The sequence below is a fragment of the Canis lupus genome, chromosome 24 (assembly GCF_048164855.1).
Source record: "Canis lupus baileyi chromosome 24, mCanLup2.hap1, whole genome shotgun sequence".
Taxonomy (NCBI): domain Eukaryota; kingdom Metazoa; phylum Chordata; class Mammalia; order Carnivora; family Canidae; genus Canis; species Canis lupus.
In genome coordinates this window covers 49394885-49412468 of record NC_132861.1, presented here as the reverse complement: position 1 = coordinate 49412468, position 17584 = coordinate 49394885, and the positions used below count along the sequence as shown (strand labels likewise).

The 17584-nt window shown below is 51.5% G+C and overlaps 1 long non-coding RNA gene across 1 annotated transcript in view; it reads right to left on the bottom strand.

The window, feature by feature from the left end:
* LOC140616256 (uncharacterized) overlaps nt 1–12327 on the bottom strand; it is a 52267-nt gene extending 39940 nt beyond the window's left edge. Inside the window, exon 1 of the long non-coding RNA XR_012016806.1 lies at nt 12199–12327. This is a non-coding gene — a long non-coding RNA (uncharacterized lncRNA). The remainder of the gene's footprint in view (nt 1–12198) is intronic.
* Between the last annotated feature and the right edge of the window lie 5257 nt (nt 12328–17584).

The following is a 17584-nucleotide window of genomic DNA, read 5'->3' as shown; positions in this document are numbered from 1 at the left end:
ACGTGCAGCCCAGAGAAGTCAGAGGAGAGTCCCAAGATGTACAGAAGAATAATGCAGACGCCAGCCCTGAAGCCCACACCACTCTTCCAGAAGCACAGAGCTAATCATAGGCATTCATCAGCACTTAGTGCCTGCCAGGTCCTGTGCTAAGAGCCCTATGGACATTGCACATTTTCTCAACATTCCTGTGTAATAAATACTTTCATGATCCTCATTTTACAAATTACAACAGGGGTCAGAAAACCATAGGCCAAATCTGGAGGTTGCCTGTTTTGGTAAATAATGTTTTTTGGTAATGTGTCCACACTCTCTGTTTTATATACTGCCTATGGCTGCTTTTGCATTGCAGTGGCCAAGTTGAGTAGTTGCTATCAAGACCTGATGGCCAAAAACCTTTGCTCTCTGGTCCTTAACAAGGAAAGTGTGTTGACCGTTGATGTAGACCCCATATTGGGAGGCTGAGCAGTGCTTGTTCGGAGCCAACAAGAAGAGTAGTGCAGCCAATTGCAACTGGGGTTGGATCTGCCTTTAGAGCCCTTTAAAGTCTAACTCTAGTGCTGCTGAACAGGCTCAGATGGGGTGACCGCTGGTCCAGCACAGAGCAGCTCAGAGAAGTTGCAATTCGAGGTCTGTAGAAGTGCCCAGTGTATCTGAAGAAGGCCAGAGGGAAGAGGGAGGCACACACCAATGCCCCCGGTAGCCTGGCAGGAGGCCCTTGGGAGACTTGGTGTGCTCATGCTCTGCATACGGCCTGTGCTGGAGAAGTGGGCTCTGCATCTCCAGGTAGGAGACATCACTGGGGTAGACCCTCAAGGAGAGGGAATGCACCTGAGCTGCTGGCTGTGCCTTGGGGAAAAGGTTCTTGGCAGATCGGGCTGCCCAGACACCAGCACAGACTGTCTCCTAGGCATCTGCACTCTCTTCCCTTAAGCAGTGTCCATAGCTATGTCTAAACTCTCGCTTTCTTGGAGCATGTTTTTAAAGCCTGCCTTTGATGGGGTTCAGGCTGGCTGGCCCAAGCCCAGAGGCGGACCAAAGGGAGCACAGCAGAGAGGAACAGAGTGCAAGGAGACGATACAGCCACGCTCACCCTGCACATGCGGAGGCAGAAAAGTGAGGCAGGTAGGATACAAGGCACACGCTGGAGTAGTACCAAGAGGCCAGAGCCATGAAGGATCCAACAGCAGATACCAGTTTAGGGGAGGGCGCTTCCAGCAAGAGCAGGTTTGTATGGACACCCTGGATCTGTCCTCAGAGCCCCACGCTCTGCTTTATCCTGGTATGGTTTGGTCTGTCTATTGCATGGACCATCAGGCAACTGGGCGACAGCATAAATACTAGAAAATAGCATTGTCGGTCGGTTCTTCTCAGGAGAGGAGGCTAGCCCAGTCCCTGCACGGCTCTGCTCGTGGGTGGCTGGAATGTGCCTGAGAATTGCAGTCTCACAGCCTCCTCTTCCCCCTTTAGATTCTTCTTCCTCTGAGCTGAAAGGGTCTGGTCTCCAGGAGCTCCTGGTTCAAGAGTACATGATCCCGGGGCAGGATGAACTGTTAAGAGTTCGTACTTCAGCAGGCATGGCAGGATGTGATTCAGGGGGTGGGGAGACATGGGAACTCACGTTTAGGAAGCCCCCACGATTCAAGGTGCCAGATCTAGTGGTAGAGGACAGAAATGTGAGATGAGCAGGACAGGGACTCTGCCCCAAGGAGCTTGCGTTCTGGAAAGCGCTCTGCACAGGGACAAGGAGATCCAGATTCGTAGGACGTCGTAGAATGCCTCCTCCCAAAGATGTCCGTGTCTCAGTCCCCCCCACCTGTGACTATGTCACCCTACATGGCTGAGAGCAAAGGCGATGAACTTAAGGGCCTGGGGTTGAGGAGATTATCCTGGATTATGCAGCTGAAGCCAATATGCCCACAGGAGTCCTCCTAGGAGGGAGGCAGCAAGGTCAGAGTCTGAGGACATGCTTGGAAGCCGAGGGGTGTCGATTCTCTCCTAGAGCCTCCAGAAAGGGATGCGATCCTGGTTGCATTGGTTTTAGCCCACAGGAGACTCATTTTGGATCTCTGGCTTCCAGAACTGCAAAATCACAAACTTGTGCTGTACCACTGACCTGCTAGTAATTTGTTAGAGCAGCAGTTGGAAACTCACATGAACGGCACAGGTGGACACGGCTGTGTGCCTGGCGCGAGGAGCACCGAGGTGCACCGTTAGCTCAGGTTTCAGGGAATCTTCCTGGGAAAGATGCCCATGTTGAGTTTTGAAGGGTGAATAGGAGTTGGAGAGGCCCAGAGCGAGACCATTCCAAGCAGACAGAAGACAGGCGGAGAAGCACAGTGGTATCCAATGAAGGCCGTGAGGCAAATGAGGCCCCCTGCCCGCCTCCCCCACAAAAAATTCTGCATCGACAAAGCACAGGGATGGAGGGAGGGAGGAGGAGGGGTGAAGCTGAGGAAGTGAGTGGGGAGCCTGTCCACACACGCCTTTCAGGAACCCACAGGTGAGGCAGCTGGTTGCATTGACACAGATGGTGTTTCCTTTCAATAGCACAGTCTAGAAATAAATACTTTGATCATATCCATCAACCACGGGCTTAACTATCATCGCTGACTATTAAAGAGTTCTTAAACCCATCACTTCCTTGAAAGAAAACAAATCCACTGGCTGCCCAGTCAACCCGTGACCTGTACATCTCAAATTATCCTTCCGACATTTTAAAATACCTTTAATAGTGACGTGGATAGAATCAAGTCATTGTGTTATCTCGTAAGCATGTTGTCCCAATCTTCTGGACCACATCAGAAATACCCAAAGTCCTGGGAAAGCCTGAATGAGAGGCCGCCGCCCCTCTGAGGAGCCACCTGCTACTTTTTGAAAGAATAGGAGTATTCTTATAAATTATTTATCTTAAATAATAAATAAATAATAAATAATAACGAAAGAAAGAAGAGTGACACCTGCCCTGGATACAGCAGAGGCTTTTTTTTTTTTTTTGAGATTTTATTTATTCATGTGAGATGCAGAGAGAGAGGCAGAGACACAGGCAGAGGGAGAAGCAGGCTCCATGAGGGGAGCCTGATGAGGAACTCGATCCCAGGACCCTGGGGTTACACCCTGAGCCAAAGACAGATGCTCAACCACTGAGCCACCCAGGCTCCCACAGCAGAGGCTTTGCCTTTGACCCTGCCTCTGCCATGTACAGCCTGGGGGACTTTGGGCAAGTCACTTAACTATCCGACCTCAGTTTCCCCATCTAATAAGTCACGTTGACAACACCACAGCCACTGCATTATGAATATTAAATAAAATAACACAGGTGAGTAAAGAGTGCCTCCCGGAGCGTAAGCGCTCAGCACTCTGCTCCTCACGGTGCAGTCGACAGGCAGGGAGGCCCAACTGTGGGCCCCACGCATGACAAACACAGCAGTGGACTTGACAGGAGCAGATGCCACGAGATCCTGGGGTCGCCGCCAGCTGGAACTGCCAGGCCCCTTCCAAACAGAGCATCGTGGAGATGCGCCTCGTCTGCATCTGCCTGGCAGGCAGGCCTGAGCTAAGAGAGACGAGGAAGCAAATTCCCAAACAAACCCAGATTCCCATGGAAAAGAATGGAAAAAGGTCAGGGGGCTTGGGCTTCTCTGGCTGCAGCTCCCTCCCTGGGCCGTGCCCGGGTTGGTTGTCCTGCGCCCTTGGCTCCCGTCGACCCCCTCCCAGCGCCCTTGGCAGGCCCGCGGTGCTGGGCTTAAGTGGATCTTCCCTGACGCCAGGGTCATTTGAGATGTCACCGCGGAGACATCCCCGGAGACGAACTTTCCTGTTCTGATTTCCGGGCCATTCGCATCTGCCCCAGACACACGCACACTCCCACGAGCGCCCCTCATTTAGATTTGTTTAGGACACATTTAGCAGATGCATTGTATTTCACGGCTGAGGATTTTTGAGCGGAGCTGACCCGCAATGCTGGAAGGGTAAAAATGATTCACGCTTACTACTTAGCGCCGGCTGCACCCGACTTCCAGGTAGAGCCGAAGGTCATCGAGGCCACCTGCCAATTGCCGGATGCTGGGGAGCGGCGGGCCCGGGCGGCTGCGCCACTGCCTCTCCGCGACCGCGTGTCCTTGCCACTCTGCACAGGGTCACGCTCGCCAACCCCCCCGGCTGGTCTAGCCCACCCCTCCAGTGAACATCCTGTCTCTCTTTGCCCACTCACTGCAAAGCCTCATGTTCTTATATTCATGTGTCCATCATTTTGGTGTTTTTTTTTAAGATTTTATTTATTTATTTATTTATTTATTTATTTATTTATTTATTTATTTATTTATGAGAGACACAGAGAGAGAGAGAGAGGCAGAGACACAGGCAGAGGGAGATGCAGGCTCCATGCAGGGAGCCCGATGTGGGACTCGATCCCAGGACCCCAGGGGGCCTGACCTGAGCCAAAGGCAGGTGCTCAACCGCTGAGCCACCCAGGCCATCATTTTTTTGAGCATCTGGACTGCGCACGGGGTGGAGTGCTGGGTGTGGGAGCACATAGTGGCAGGAACAAAGCTCTTGCCCTGGGGATGCTCACGGCTGGGTAGGGGAGACAGGTCCCTGGCAAGTAGGTGGTCAGGTAGTGTGGGGGGTGCAGCATAAGGGAAGAACCAATAGCTCTACGGAGCAGGAGGCCCCATAGGTGGCTCCCAGAGGAGGTGAGTCTGTGTCATCTTGACCGTGCGGACTCTGAAGCTCCTGCAAAATGCTCGGGTGTCCAAGGGGCAGTCCACGTAGCTGGAGGTCCAGGAACGGGCTCTGAGGGCGGTGACCCCCCTGGCATGCTGTGAGCCCCCTGAAACCCCAGATGGAGCCCTCACTCTGTTGCCATCTCCCTCTCCGTGGGCCCGCGTGATCTCCTGTCTCCTGAATCCCTGGGCCTTCCTCCATCCCCTCGGCCACCTGAAGCACCTGACGTTACCGCCGCTGGACCCTGGGTCCTGTCCCCTCCCCGGCCGTACGCCTGCCGCCCTCTGGGCCTGGTGTTCCTCCCTCCATCTCCAAGCACCTCCTCTCTGCGCATCCCTTCCCCCATTTCTTCTTCCCTTTGTCCGCTCCGTTTATCGATAAAATAGACCAAGTCGCCTAAGCTTCCATACAGGAGACCCTCCGGCTGGTGCGGGCCGCAGGCCCAGGTGGCGGGAGCAGAGGGAGAATCGGGGCAGCGCGACACGGCCAAGCCCGGCCGGGGACTCGGGGCTTCTCGTGTGCCTGGCGAGGTGGGCGAGCACCAGTGAAAGGAAGCAAGGAGCAGAAGGCAGCGCACAAAACACACGGGGAAGGTGACGTGTGGCGTCCAAGGGGGTAGCAGCTAGGAGACTTTCGTCTCTGGGGACTGTGGGCACCACACTCCCTTCTGTCCCTTGTGGGCTTGGATTAACGGCACTCGTCACTAGGGCTGGCACCCGCCCCTGTCTGCCTCCTGCCCCAGCCCATAAGCGCCAGGAGGTCAGAAGCCACATCGTGGTCGCCGCTATTCCCGGCACCACCTGGTCTCAGTGGATGCGCAGTAAAAGCAGGTGGAGGTGAGTCATTGTCACCTCCCTGACCTCGTGTCCGGCATTCTGTCCCCTGCCCCCCTTTAGGCTCTCGGTTAGGAAACGCACCTGTTGCCGGAGCGGCTCTCGGTTCTGGCTGTGGCCTCTCGCCCACGTTCCCCACTGCGCGCGGCCACCGCCTGCCCAGCCCCCGCACAGGCGCCCATGTCCCGGGCCAGCCGCGTGACCTCTCACGGGAGGGACCTGCCTTGGTGTTACACCTTTGCCTGCAAAACTATAGCGTCAGAGGAGGGTTGTGAACAGTAGAGTATGTTGGGGAGTCAACCCGGCGGAGGAGCTTGGCTCTGGGAAGAGCAGAGGGGGAGGGAGGAAAAGCCAACGCCGTGGACCTGCTGTACTCTGGCCCGTGAGTACAGAGTGGGAGTGGCCTGGCCTACCCCCAAGGGACACGGTGCAGAGAGCAGCTTAGAATCGGCCACCACGGGATGAAATGGAGACGCACGACCCACCAGTGCCCACCTCCCTGTGGCTGAGGGTCGGCTCACGAGATGCCAGCCCCCCTGAACTTCAGAGGTGCCCACGCACGAATGCCAGCCAGGTTTCCCCCGTGAGAAGTAGGAGATGAGCGGCTGGCTCTCAAGGTGAGCTGCTGTCAGCGCAAGGCCCAACGAAGTCTGCACACGGCTCTACATCAAGGCTGGGATCGGGGGCGGGACCCCCAGGAGGGCAGAGCCGGGCACAGGTGGCACCTACCGCACACCCTTCCCTACGGCTCCGTGTCCACCTGCCGCGCTGCTGTCCTCTTAGGCAGTCAGGCCCATTGGCTGAGTTGTCTGTAGCTCTTGCTCATTGCCGCCCTCCTCTCTCGCTCCTTCCAGGGAAGCTTCCTTCTTCTTCCCTGCTGTCTCTCCTGGGCACCCCCTTTCTCACCTGCCCTACAGCAACTGTAAGTCTAGATACTCAACTCTGCCCATTTGGATTAGCTTAGCCACCTCCCGAGGGACTCGACCACCCCATATAATCCCCCCTACCCCGTCCGTCCTCACGTTGCTGCCATACTGATTGCCCAAGTTACTTCCACCGGGTCACTCCACGATCAGAACCGTGGCTGCCCACACCCAGCAACGCTGGACCAATATGTCAAGAGCCTTTGGAAGGCTTTGGAGGGTCTGCAAGCCAGGACGGGGCCTCCCCAGAAACCGACCCTGTCGGCACCGTGACCCTGGTCTTCCAGCCTCCAGAACCGGGGAAAAAATTAATTTCTGTTGTTTTAAGCTGCCCCGCCTGTGGTATCCTGCCGTGGCAGCCTGAGCACACTAACTAATCAAGTAACAGAGCGGGGTGCTGGGGAGATGCTGGGAGAAGCAAGGACTTGGCTTCAGCCATGTGGGGAGGAGGGCGCCCTCGGAAAGGTGTGGCAGGCCGAGTCCCACGAGGCAACAGGAAACAGATGGCACACCCCAGCTAGGATAATCAGGCCGCTATGATTAAACAGCTTTTTTTTTTAAACAGAAGGACTATTCACATTGACGAGTAGGGTTCAGGGAAACCGTAGAGACCTGCCTAAATGTCCATGTTCCGCACCCATGACTCCCCTTCCCATCGCCCTTACATTATCTATACCCCGTTGATTGAGCTTCTCATTGGTACTTCACCTCGCAACCCATCTATAGAACTGGCGCCTAGACTAGGACCTCCCTCATGTCCACCCTGAGACCGCAGAAGAGGATTCTGGAAGGCTGGCTCTGCACACACGTTCTTAATTGCATATTCATGGCGCTAATTTCTTTTTTTTCTCGCATGCTCCCTGGGTGGTAAGACGAAGCCAGATCACTCCACAATCTTTATAATCATTATTGTTGCCATAGTGACTAAGTGCCACAGCCACTTGATCTACTAATGCTCGCCTTCCACCTGCACTTCATCCCAGGCTACCACTGATGATAATATGATGATAATATGATCGTCGTGAGCCCTCCACGTGCCATGCATTAATCATGCTGCCAGCAGGGAGGCTACTCCTGTGGTCATTGAATATATAAGCAACCCCAATCCCAGAATCTAGTATGAGGGCCAGAGGGTTGCTTGTGGGTGCGGTTCCGGTATTAGCAAGCATCCCAACAGGAAACAGAGGGCACACTCCAATCACGATAGCTGAAAGAGATTCTTAAAAATATTTGTCCCCCCGCAGGTTTGAGAAGGGTTTAGAGGTTCACAAGGAATGATGCAGTAGCTCAGGGGAAAGAAGGGTGGGGTGGTGAACAGATGACAAGGGGAAAGTCCTGCAGAGGAGGACTCCCTGGATGAAGCAGCGTGACATCAGGCAGGTGACAGCCTGCCAGGGAGGGGACGGGTGAGTGAATACCCTTATTGTGCTCTCTCCCTCTGCCCCCTGTAATGCTCCTCCCACTAGTGCTCCTCAGCAAAAGACAGAGGGCACAGAGCCCATGCTTGCACCCTCTATTCAACATGCTTTGTATCTTCTCTATTTAATGGAATTTTAACATCTTGAGGCTTTGTAGACCCGGGAACAGAATGCCTCTCTCAGGATTAGCTAATTCCTAGAGGCAATATAGGACTCCCCTGGGAGCACATCTTCCCTGTGCAAATCAACCAGTCCTTAGTCCAGACCCGCCATCACCTCCTTTGTCCAACTGTCACACCAAGCCAACCCTCCTGCTGCCCCAAATCACCCCTATAGCCCGGAGCCTGCTGAAATTATTCAAAAGATCCAACCCTAAACCACTCAGCTTGTCTGCCCTCCCTGCCCCATTCCTTCCCACAAAAACCACATCCAAGTTCTGTCGCCTGCTTTCCACCCACTCCCTGTTCTTCTGGGGCAACCCCGTCACTTCCCGCTTTGGCCCCTTGTCTTGCAACTGTGAGTAAAACACTTCTCTCTCAAGGCACTTGTCTCCATGTCAGTCATTTTACCGGACCTGATCAATTAAATCCTGGATATGGCTTTAGACACAGCCAAGCAGGGACAGGGAGCAGGGGGCCCAGTAGACAGCTGACTGAAGGTACCCTTGGGAGTCCCTGCACAGGTGACTTGGACTTGTTCTCTGAAAAGCAAAGGTTGTCAGCAGAGAGCTGAGTCAAGAGCATCCCAGGCCCAGGAGATAGCCATTGTAGAGGCCCAGCCTTTGGAAGGAGACCAGCCCTCAGGGGTGCTGTTGCTACCAAGATGGCACTCCCATGTCCTAAGACTGCTTCTCCCTCACCTGTCCTCTGCTTCTTTCCCAACTGCAATCATCCTACCCAGCAGGCATTAGGTCTACGGTCCACAGGCTTTCTGCCCACCTCACCCGTCCACAGGGAGTGAGCTTTGTCTCTTTGGGTTCTGTTGTACATTTGCCAAATGCGTACAGGGCTGGGCATTTGACACAGATGATCTTGTTCAAGCCTGAAGCAAACCCAAGAGGAAGGAGTTATAGCCCCACTTTCAGACGGTTGAGATGGGGATCCCTCTGCGCTGAGTACAATGCTGGGATTGCATCCAGCATCACCCACCGGCCTGCACTGTCTCGCCAATGGCTCCAGGGCCATGTGGCTCTGAAGGTGTGAGACAAAAACAGTGTGGCTCTGATGAACTGAGAATTATTTCGGAATCTAGTTTCCTATTTCAGAGAAGGACTGTTCCTGACTCTTGATTAAGGAGTGGAAGGGGAGGCTGATGCTCTCAGACAGCTGCCCCAACCCCCTGTGGAAATCCCCCTTTGGTGCACCTCCGCCTGAGGTCACAGAGCTGGGTGAGATGGAGGTGATGTCCCTTGGAGACCTGCCTCCTTTAAGCCTTGGGTTTCTGTGGTAGGTCACAGTGCAACGAGCACCAGGAAAATTCCGTCCCTCTCTACCGCCATTGGTGTCTTGGCCTTTTGATGGGCTCTTGATGAATTTACACACGCCTTAGAACACTCCGAAGTCCCGGGGGCAGTACCGAGGTAGACTCTACTGCCCTAGAAGGCAGGGCCTGTGCCTGTGACATTCTGTAGGACAGTCCCTTCAGGGTGAAGGCAGCATGGCCTGCCCCACTACTCCAGCTCAACCACCCCCTGGCCCAACAGGCAGGTCTACCTCTAAGCACAAAAGTGCTTTTTCTAGCTTTGGTTTTTCCTACAAAAACTGAGATATTAACCTGAAGGATGAAGACCTCATTTATCTTAATCGATAGGACCTTGCCTCCTCCCTTCCTCCGTTTTTTAAACAATCCTTGGGAACCACGTGCTAAGACAGCATCAATCCGAAGCCATCACCTCCGAACAAACACAAACGTCCTCAAATCTACTTTTCTTGCCTCCAGGGGGAATAAATCCACTTGTTATTAGTCCCATGGTGGTGGGGTGTGTGAGCATACCCTCTGCGGATATCAAGAAAATTAATGTGACTCTGATATACCCAGTCCTCCCCCCATCTTGCCTGCTTGCCTGTCTGGCCTCAGATCTGCATTTCCTCCACCAGTCCAAACATAAATTATGAAATTATGCCGGTGAAACGTGCATCCATAAAGCCCTCTCGCCAGGCTAATTCTGAGCCCGTCAGAACAGGTGTCGCTGAGCTGATGCGTCCACCCCCCATTTGTGACTTGTGTTATTCACGACGTCTCTTGGGCTCCCTCCTGCTAACCGGCACCTCGGCCCCGGGGGTGGACGTGCAGCAGCAGTGTCTGCTCGGCCTCCAGTCCCTTCATTGCTCTATGACTAATTTGTGGTCCCAAAGAGAAGGCCTCTCCCCGAGCCAATGCTTTTTCTTGCCTATTCTCTCTACTTTTGTTGGACTTCGCAGGTTCTGGGGGTCAAGCGGCTCCACAGGTTGGTTTTCCTCTTCTGTGGGCTGGATTCCTACCTCGCACAGCGCTGCAGGGATATCCTGCATCTTGTGCAGAACTGCTGTCTGTGAGATGAAAACCTGGCCTATATTTGAAAAAGAAAAATCCGGAAAGCCTCAGCTCTTAAGGAGGACATTGGGAATTGTGGGCCGTGCAGACACCTCAAGCTCATCTGTTGGCCTGAAACCTCACACATTTGTAATAAAAAATGTGTCAGCTACCTGGACAAGAGCCACGGCTGATTTTATGCTGAGTTGGAAGTTGAACACCCCGGGGAACAGTCAGCGTTCATTAGAAACGAAGCTGTTCTCCCTTCCACCAGGTAGGGGGAGGCAGGCCTACACACGGCCAGGTCAGGCCTTTCTCTGGACAGAGGAATGGAACAAAGGGGCCGTGGGGCCCAGGCGGGGGGACACCCAGCCCTCGGCACTCAGTAGCTAGGGGCTTTGTCCTGGAGCTTGGCTAGGGCTAGTGTATTCTCCAAATTAGCCCAACACAAGAAAGGAGCTACCAGATCGAGCAAATAAAAATGGAGCATGCCAGCTAAAATGGAATTTTGGCTAATCCCAGTAACTTCGTAGTGTAAGGGTCTGAAATTCACATTTTACTGGGTTTATGTGGTCATGAGCGGGTCAGGAGTGGACCCACACACCCAAGTTCAGAGAGCGCCAAATGGGATAAGGAGGCAGAGATGGAAGGGGAATTGGATCCAAATGGGAACGTGTCTGCAACAACAGAGCTGAGGGTAAGGACAAACTGTCTGGAACAACACGCTGAACAGGGCAGCCGGCTACAGGCCACTGAGGCAGGCTCTTGTGTGTCTGACACACGCCTTTCTCTCCTTTCTTTCTCCCTCCCTTCCTTCTTCTTTTCCTTCATCTCTCTTTGTCTCTCTTCTTTTATTTTAAATTTTATTTATTTATTCCTGAGAGACCCAGAGAGAGGCAGAGACACAGGCAGAGGGAGAAGCAGGCTCCCTGGGGGGACCCCAATGTAGGACTTGATCCCAGGACCCCGGGATCACAACCAGAGCCGAAGTCAGATGCTCAACCGCTGCGCCGCCCAGGTGTCCATCTTCCTTCCTTCCTTCCTTCCTTCCTTTCTTTCTTTCTTCCTTTCTTTCTTTCTTTCTTTCTTTCTTTCTTTCTTTCTTTCTTTCTTTCTTTCTTTCGTTATACAAATTGAAACCTGATTTCTGGAGTCACTGGGAATCTATCTCAGGAAGTCTGGAAGGCGATAAATAAAGGCAAGTCTGCTTCTCCTCCCTGGGCAGGTAGCATATCTTATCCCTTCTAGATGGAAGTGCTCTGGTTAAGGACCAAACACATGCCAGGTTCCCGAGAGCAGGGTCAAGGCCTTCTCTCCTCGTCCAGCACCTGGTATGTAACTGAGAAAAAACACTAACAGATGCACACACGCACGTGCACACACACACACATACATGGGAGTGTGGTGAGAGAAATGAGTCACTTACTCCCTCCAGCTCTGAGACCCGTGCTAGTATCCCATTTCACAGATGAGGGAATTGGAGGTGGAGGCCCAGAGAGGCTACGCTGCCTGCCCAAGCCACACACCCGGGGTGTGAGTGCTGGAGCCAGGATTCAGACTCACCCTCCCCAGCCCGTGTTCTTAACTGGGATGTTCTGGGGCCACATCCGGAGACGGATCATAAGGAATATTTATCTTGATGGATGACAATGCAACAAGGGACACAATGTTAGGACAGACCCCTAGGGTGGGTCCCTGTCTCCTACACCCCCTTCCTGCCTTACATGTGGCCATGGACCCCCGGCCCATGTGAACTGCGTGAATTAGGCTGTGCTGAGTAGCAAGACTCACCATAGCATTCCAGGCTGTTGTTCTCCTGCTTTCATTCTGGACACAGACATGGCTCAACAGGGCACAGGCCATTGGAAGGCTGAGAGCACCCTGTGATCTCACTCTCCTCCGGACGGAGGCCCATGAGCCATGCCCTTACAAGGGGACATAAGGACAGCCCTGGGCTGGGGCTGCTTTCCTTTCTCAGAGAAATATTGGCCAGACCCACTTGGTTTTTGCTGAGAACACCAACTAAGGACATTTTGCCTCATCTTTTGAACTTTTGGGATCAAGTGCCATGCCCTTTAAATAGATGGGATAATTTGACCAGATTGCGTTAATGTAGCAAATGCCGGGGTCCCAGAAATAACCCCAAAGAGGAAACTCTGTGTTGTTCTTTTGCTGTGGGATCCTGAGGGCATGACTTCCTACACTCTCTACCAGGTGGGAAAATAACTGTCATAGTTTTCATTGGAATAATGATATATTTAGCATGTGTTAAATTTAGACTTTCTAATCTTTCTCTGTCGCTAAACAACTACATACAAATAAGATGCAATGTTTCTAGCCCAAAATAAACAGAGCAAATAGTTTCCCAGACACCGCAGTCCCTTACCACGACACAGAGTGCATGCCTGCCATTGGTCTGTGCCACATTCTCACACTGGCCCAAGTTGGGTCGGCCACGCCCATGGCGAACCGGATGCACAGACCACCAGGGTGGTGAAGTCCCTGCCCCTGGGGGAGCCTGTCACCAAGGTCCACTTATTCTGATTCATTGAAGCCATCATCAGCCCTGGGTTTCTCTGTATCCCATGCCAAGTTATCGAAAGGGGGTGTTCTGAGGCCTGGGTTTGCCCCAAATCCATAGAATCAGGACTAGAAGGGAAATCAGAACGTGTTGATAGCACTGTCATCCCCACATGGCCAGGGGAGCTGCCTAGGTCAGTTCTGGAATGGGGGTGACTCTTGCCAAGGTGACCCCTGGGATCCCAAGCAATTCCTTGCTGCATAGTGGCAAGTGAGCCGCTCTTCTCCTTCCACCCACCCCTCCCGCCTCTGCTCTCTGGCCGCCTGTAATGGCTAGCGCTTCCCCCACATCACGGACAGCACGATATCTGAAGATAGTTATCAGATAGCCATGTAACAAAGTGCTAATTTCTCCTCTTACCTGGATGGCATTTCAAAGAATTGCAGAAAGGATGAATTATCCAACATAGTGATGAGTGTTTAGATCCTTATCTCCACTGATGAGCCAAATAGATATCAGCAGGACTGGAGATAGAAAGATTCTTTTTATTTTTTTTTATTTTTATTTTCTTAAATTTTTATGAATTTATGATAGTCACACAGAAAGTTTCTTTTTAAATGAAACCATAAAATAATGAAAAAAATCTTAAATAGCTAGAAGAAAACGTTAGCGATACAACAAACGAGCAAAACTCCGGAGTTGAGCTTGGCCTCTCTAAGCATAATTCCAAAATCAGAATGCAAAAAGAAGATGCTCATTGGATTTTTTTCAGACCTAAAATGATAAGTATTCACATGTTAAAAATAAAACAACATATTGGAATAACTGCAGGATATACAATGAGTAATTAGAATCCTTCATGTGATAGGAATCTGCTCAGTTTTTAAAAGGGGGCACAGAAAATTTACTCATAAAATAATAGATTTTCATGAAAAAACACAGGAACTAAGAACTGAAAATATTTACTTCTGTCATTCAACAGAGAAATTTAAACTTAAAAAATGGTATTTCCCACCTATTAGATTGGAAATGGTGAAAGAAAGACACGTGGCGTGCCTTGTCTCGATGCAGGTCCTGCTGATGGGAGCTGGGGAAATGATGTGATTGTTCTGGGGGGACCCGTGTCCAGGTGCATCCAAAGTAGGTTCACGCAGGAGTCTCACCACAGCAGCTTATGCACAGGAAAGTACTAACAGAGTCTGCAAAAAAGGCTTAGGTACAAAGCTGAATAATTCAGGTTTTAAAACAAGAGCTGAGACTGTTAAGCTGAATGTCTTGAAATATGGAATTACAAGAAAAACAGTTTCTGCTGTTTTGAAGACAAATGCTTATTCATGAAATGAAGTCTGGTATCCAGTGCAAATCCTTGCAGAGTCATTCAGATAAGTACGATGTGTTATATCCTCTCTAGGTGCATAGAAAGAATTCTTGAAAGACTGTATCATGGGCTATCTCTAGAAGATAAAATTACAAATGAAAAGCTTTCATTTTGTTCTCCTTGCATATCTGCATTTTATAATTATTCTAAAATGAGGTTGTATTTATTATGCTCTTAAAAAAACTGAGGTAGTACTTAGGATATGTTTTATCAGGGATGCCCGGTGGCTCAGTCGGTTAAGCATCTGCCTTCAGCTCAGGTCATAAACTCGGGATCCTGGGATCGAGTCCTGCATCGGGCTCCCTATTCAGCGGGGAGTCTGCTTCTCCTTCTCCATCGTGCTCTCTCTTATTCTCTCTCTCTCTCAAATAAATAATTTCTTTTTTTTTTTAAAGTGTGTTTTATCAATAAAATAATGGAAAATTCACACACCCACTGCTGGCATGGCTGTGCTGAAACAAGCACACTCCTATATTGTTTGTAAAAATGTTCAAGGTGCTGGGGATGTTTTTGGAGGTCAACATGGCATGACTTTTTGAGAACCACACAATGGTTCACTTCTTTTGACTGAGCAAAATCCCTCTAGAGGAAATTGTAAAGAACAAAACTGCTGTAGGTATGGATTCAGCTTGATACATTCATGTGGGAATGAGTCCTTTTATGGTAAGGAGCTGGGTACATGATACAAAAATGAAGGGGACTATCCTGCCATCATTAATGTTTTTAATTTAATGTTTTTAATTTAATAACATAGTTTTCTATTTGTCTTGAAAAATTATTGTGAGCCCAGGGGGGGGGGGGGCGGGGCTCAGCGGTTTAGCGCCACCTTCGGCCCAGAAAGTGATCCTGGAGGCCCAGGATCAAGTCCCATGTCAGGCTCCCTGCACGGAGTCTGCTTCTCCCTCTGCCTGGGTCTCTGCCTCTCTCTCTCTCTCTGTCTCTCATGAATAAATAAATAAAATCTTTAAAAAAAAAAAGAAAAATTATTGTGAAGTCACAAGAATACCCATTATTTCAGAACTGTGTGTTTGTATGCATGCAATAAAGGAAAAGAAGGGAACTCAGACTTGGGAAGATGAGAGCGATTTTATTTGATGGGCTTGAGGAGCTGTAGACGAGGGTTCTGGGTGTCCAGTACCAGCCAAAGGAGCTTCCTACGGCTTCAGTAGAAGAGCGACAGAGGGGATACACCGAAGCTGTTAGGATTTGCTCTTTGTGGAAACAGGTGGAAGATGGCAGAGCAGGAGTTGGCCTGGGTCCCTGCATGGTTAGACCTCACCCACCAAGCAGGGTCAGCTGCCACTTACGTGAGGGCTCACACATTGTGTTAAGCCTGAGATATGATAAAGATTTTATCCTTCCCTATCTTCATTTCTGATCTGAGTACAATGACAAGAGCGATGTGCCCTCAGCTGTCAAAGCTGTACAGCGTTCCAGGGCCCAGTGCCCACCTGAGAAGGGCTTTAGGGGGCCAGAGGCACACTGGCACCTGCAGTCAGCTCAGGATGGGAGGTACATTACTCCTCCCCATCCCAAACACCCTCCTGCCTCTACTTGCCCATTATAGTGAACACCCCGCTGGCCCCACCGTCACCCTGCAGGCAACCTCAAGGCCCCTCACTCTCTGCCCCAAAATGCAATCCCCTTCAAAGGCCCCCAGTCCCCATCCGGGTCTCCTGTCAGTGCAGTCCTCTTACATCCCCACCACGAGGGCCACCTGCTGCAGACTCTCGGCATCTCCACCTGTCTCCACCTGGAGCCTCTGAAGTGCTTCCCTCCTCCCCTCTTCCCCGCCAGGCGGGCAGGGCTCCTCAAGTGCAGCTCTGGCCCAGTGGTCCCTCCTCACCAGTTATTCGTGCTGCTTGCTGCCTTCGCAGACACAAACCTCTCTCCTGGGTATTACAGAACCTTGGCAACATCCCTTCTGGAACTTACTTCCCAGTAAATTAGGTGGCTGCTCACTTCTCTACCTCCAGGAAATTGCTTGCACTTTCCCCTCAACTTATAATTCCCTCCACTCTGCCCCAACTCAGGCGTTCCTACTCCCCCCACAGAGAAACCCTACAAATCCTATAAGTCTTCAGCTTGGCAATTCTAAACGCCCCCCCAAGCCAAAAAAAAAAAAAAAGCTCTCTAGCATCTCCCCAGATCTGGGAAATCTGACAAGCCTCTCATTCTTTTGAAATCCTCAACCCCTCAATCCATTTATGGGCCTGTCCAGGGTCTGCACGCATGTCCCTCTCTGTCTGTCTGTTGTCCGTGTGGCTTTGCTTCCCTGGAGCATTTAGCACAGCACCTGCAGGTTCTCACAGGTTCTCAAGAAATGTTTGAGTAGCAAAGTGCCATCTGTCATTAGTGTTCCAAGGGTGAAGCCCCCTTATTCCCCCTCCAAATCCTTAGCTTCTTCATGATCCAGTTGTCATGGGTCTTTTGAAAGTAGGATATACTAAGAAGTTAAAATACCATCATTTTAAGTGCTAGAAAAACACCATGGAAACCCAAACATTGCTTCTTTCTAGTCCAAGAGACTGAGCTGAGCTGCCCTCCCCTTACCACGCTTGGATGGCAGGCTGGCACATGCCGGTCTCAGCTCTGGATACAGCCAATTGGGCAAGCGGGAGAAATCAGTGCAATCTGACGCAGAGACGGTGGCTCTCCCAGTGCCTCTCACGCCCTCAAATCTCCTGGCCCGCTCCACAAGGCTGCATTTGGCCCGGGAGCCAAGCAGAGACCCCCCATGGAGAGTGCTGGGCTGCAGAGAGGACCTCACCCCAACAGCCAAGAGCCTGGCCGGGCCTGAGAAGTTGGCTGTAAGAGCTGGAACAGTGCGCATACCTCCAGTCCCAGACATTTCAGGAGCCTGGAGAAATTTCGAATCCCTTTGGAATTTCCTGAGCATCGGCCTTTCGAAATGCCACCAATGTGTACTGAGCCAGAAACATGTGCGAACCCGGAGCGGCTGGAACTCTAATACACTGCTGGTGGGAACAGACACGGCTCAAACCCTTTGGAAAACACTTTTGTTACCTGAGCCAGGTTCTTGGGCCCCACGACCACAGAAACGAGGCTGGGGCCAAAAGTCAAAGGCACAGACAAGGCCTGAAGGGGGGTCCCGCTCCGGCTGAAGGAGACACAGCACCTGCAGAGAGCACGGAGGAGGGAGGGGTGGCCCTCCTTATGCACAGAAGCTCCCTCTGCTTCCACTCAGGTCCAATACGCTAATGAAGGAAGGGGTGGGGATGCTTGTCTTGATCGGTTGGAAGGGCTTGTTCTGATTG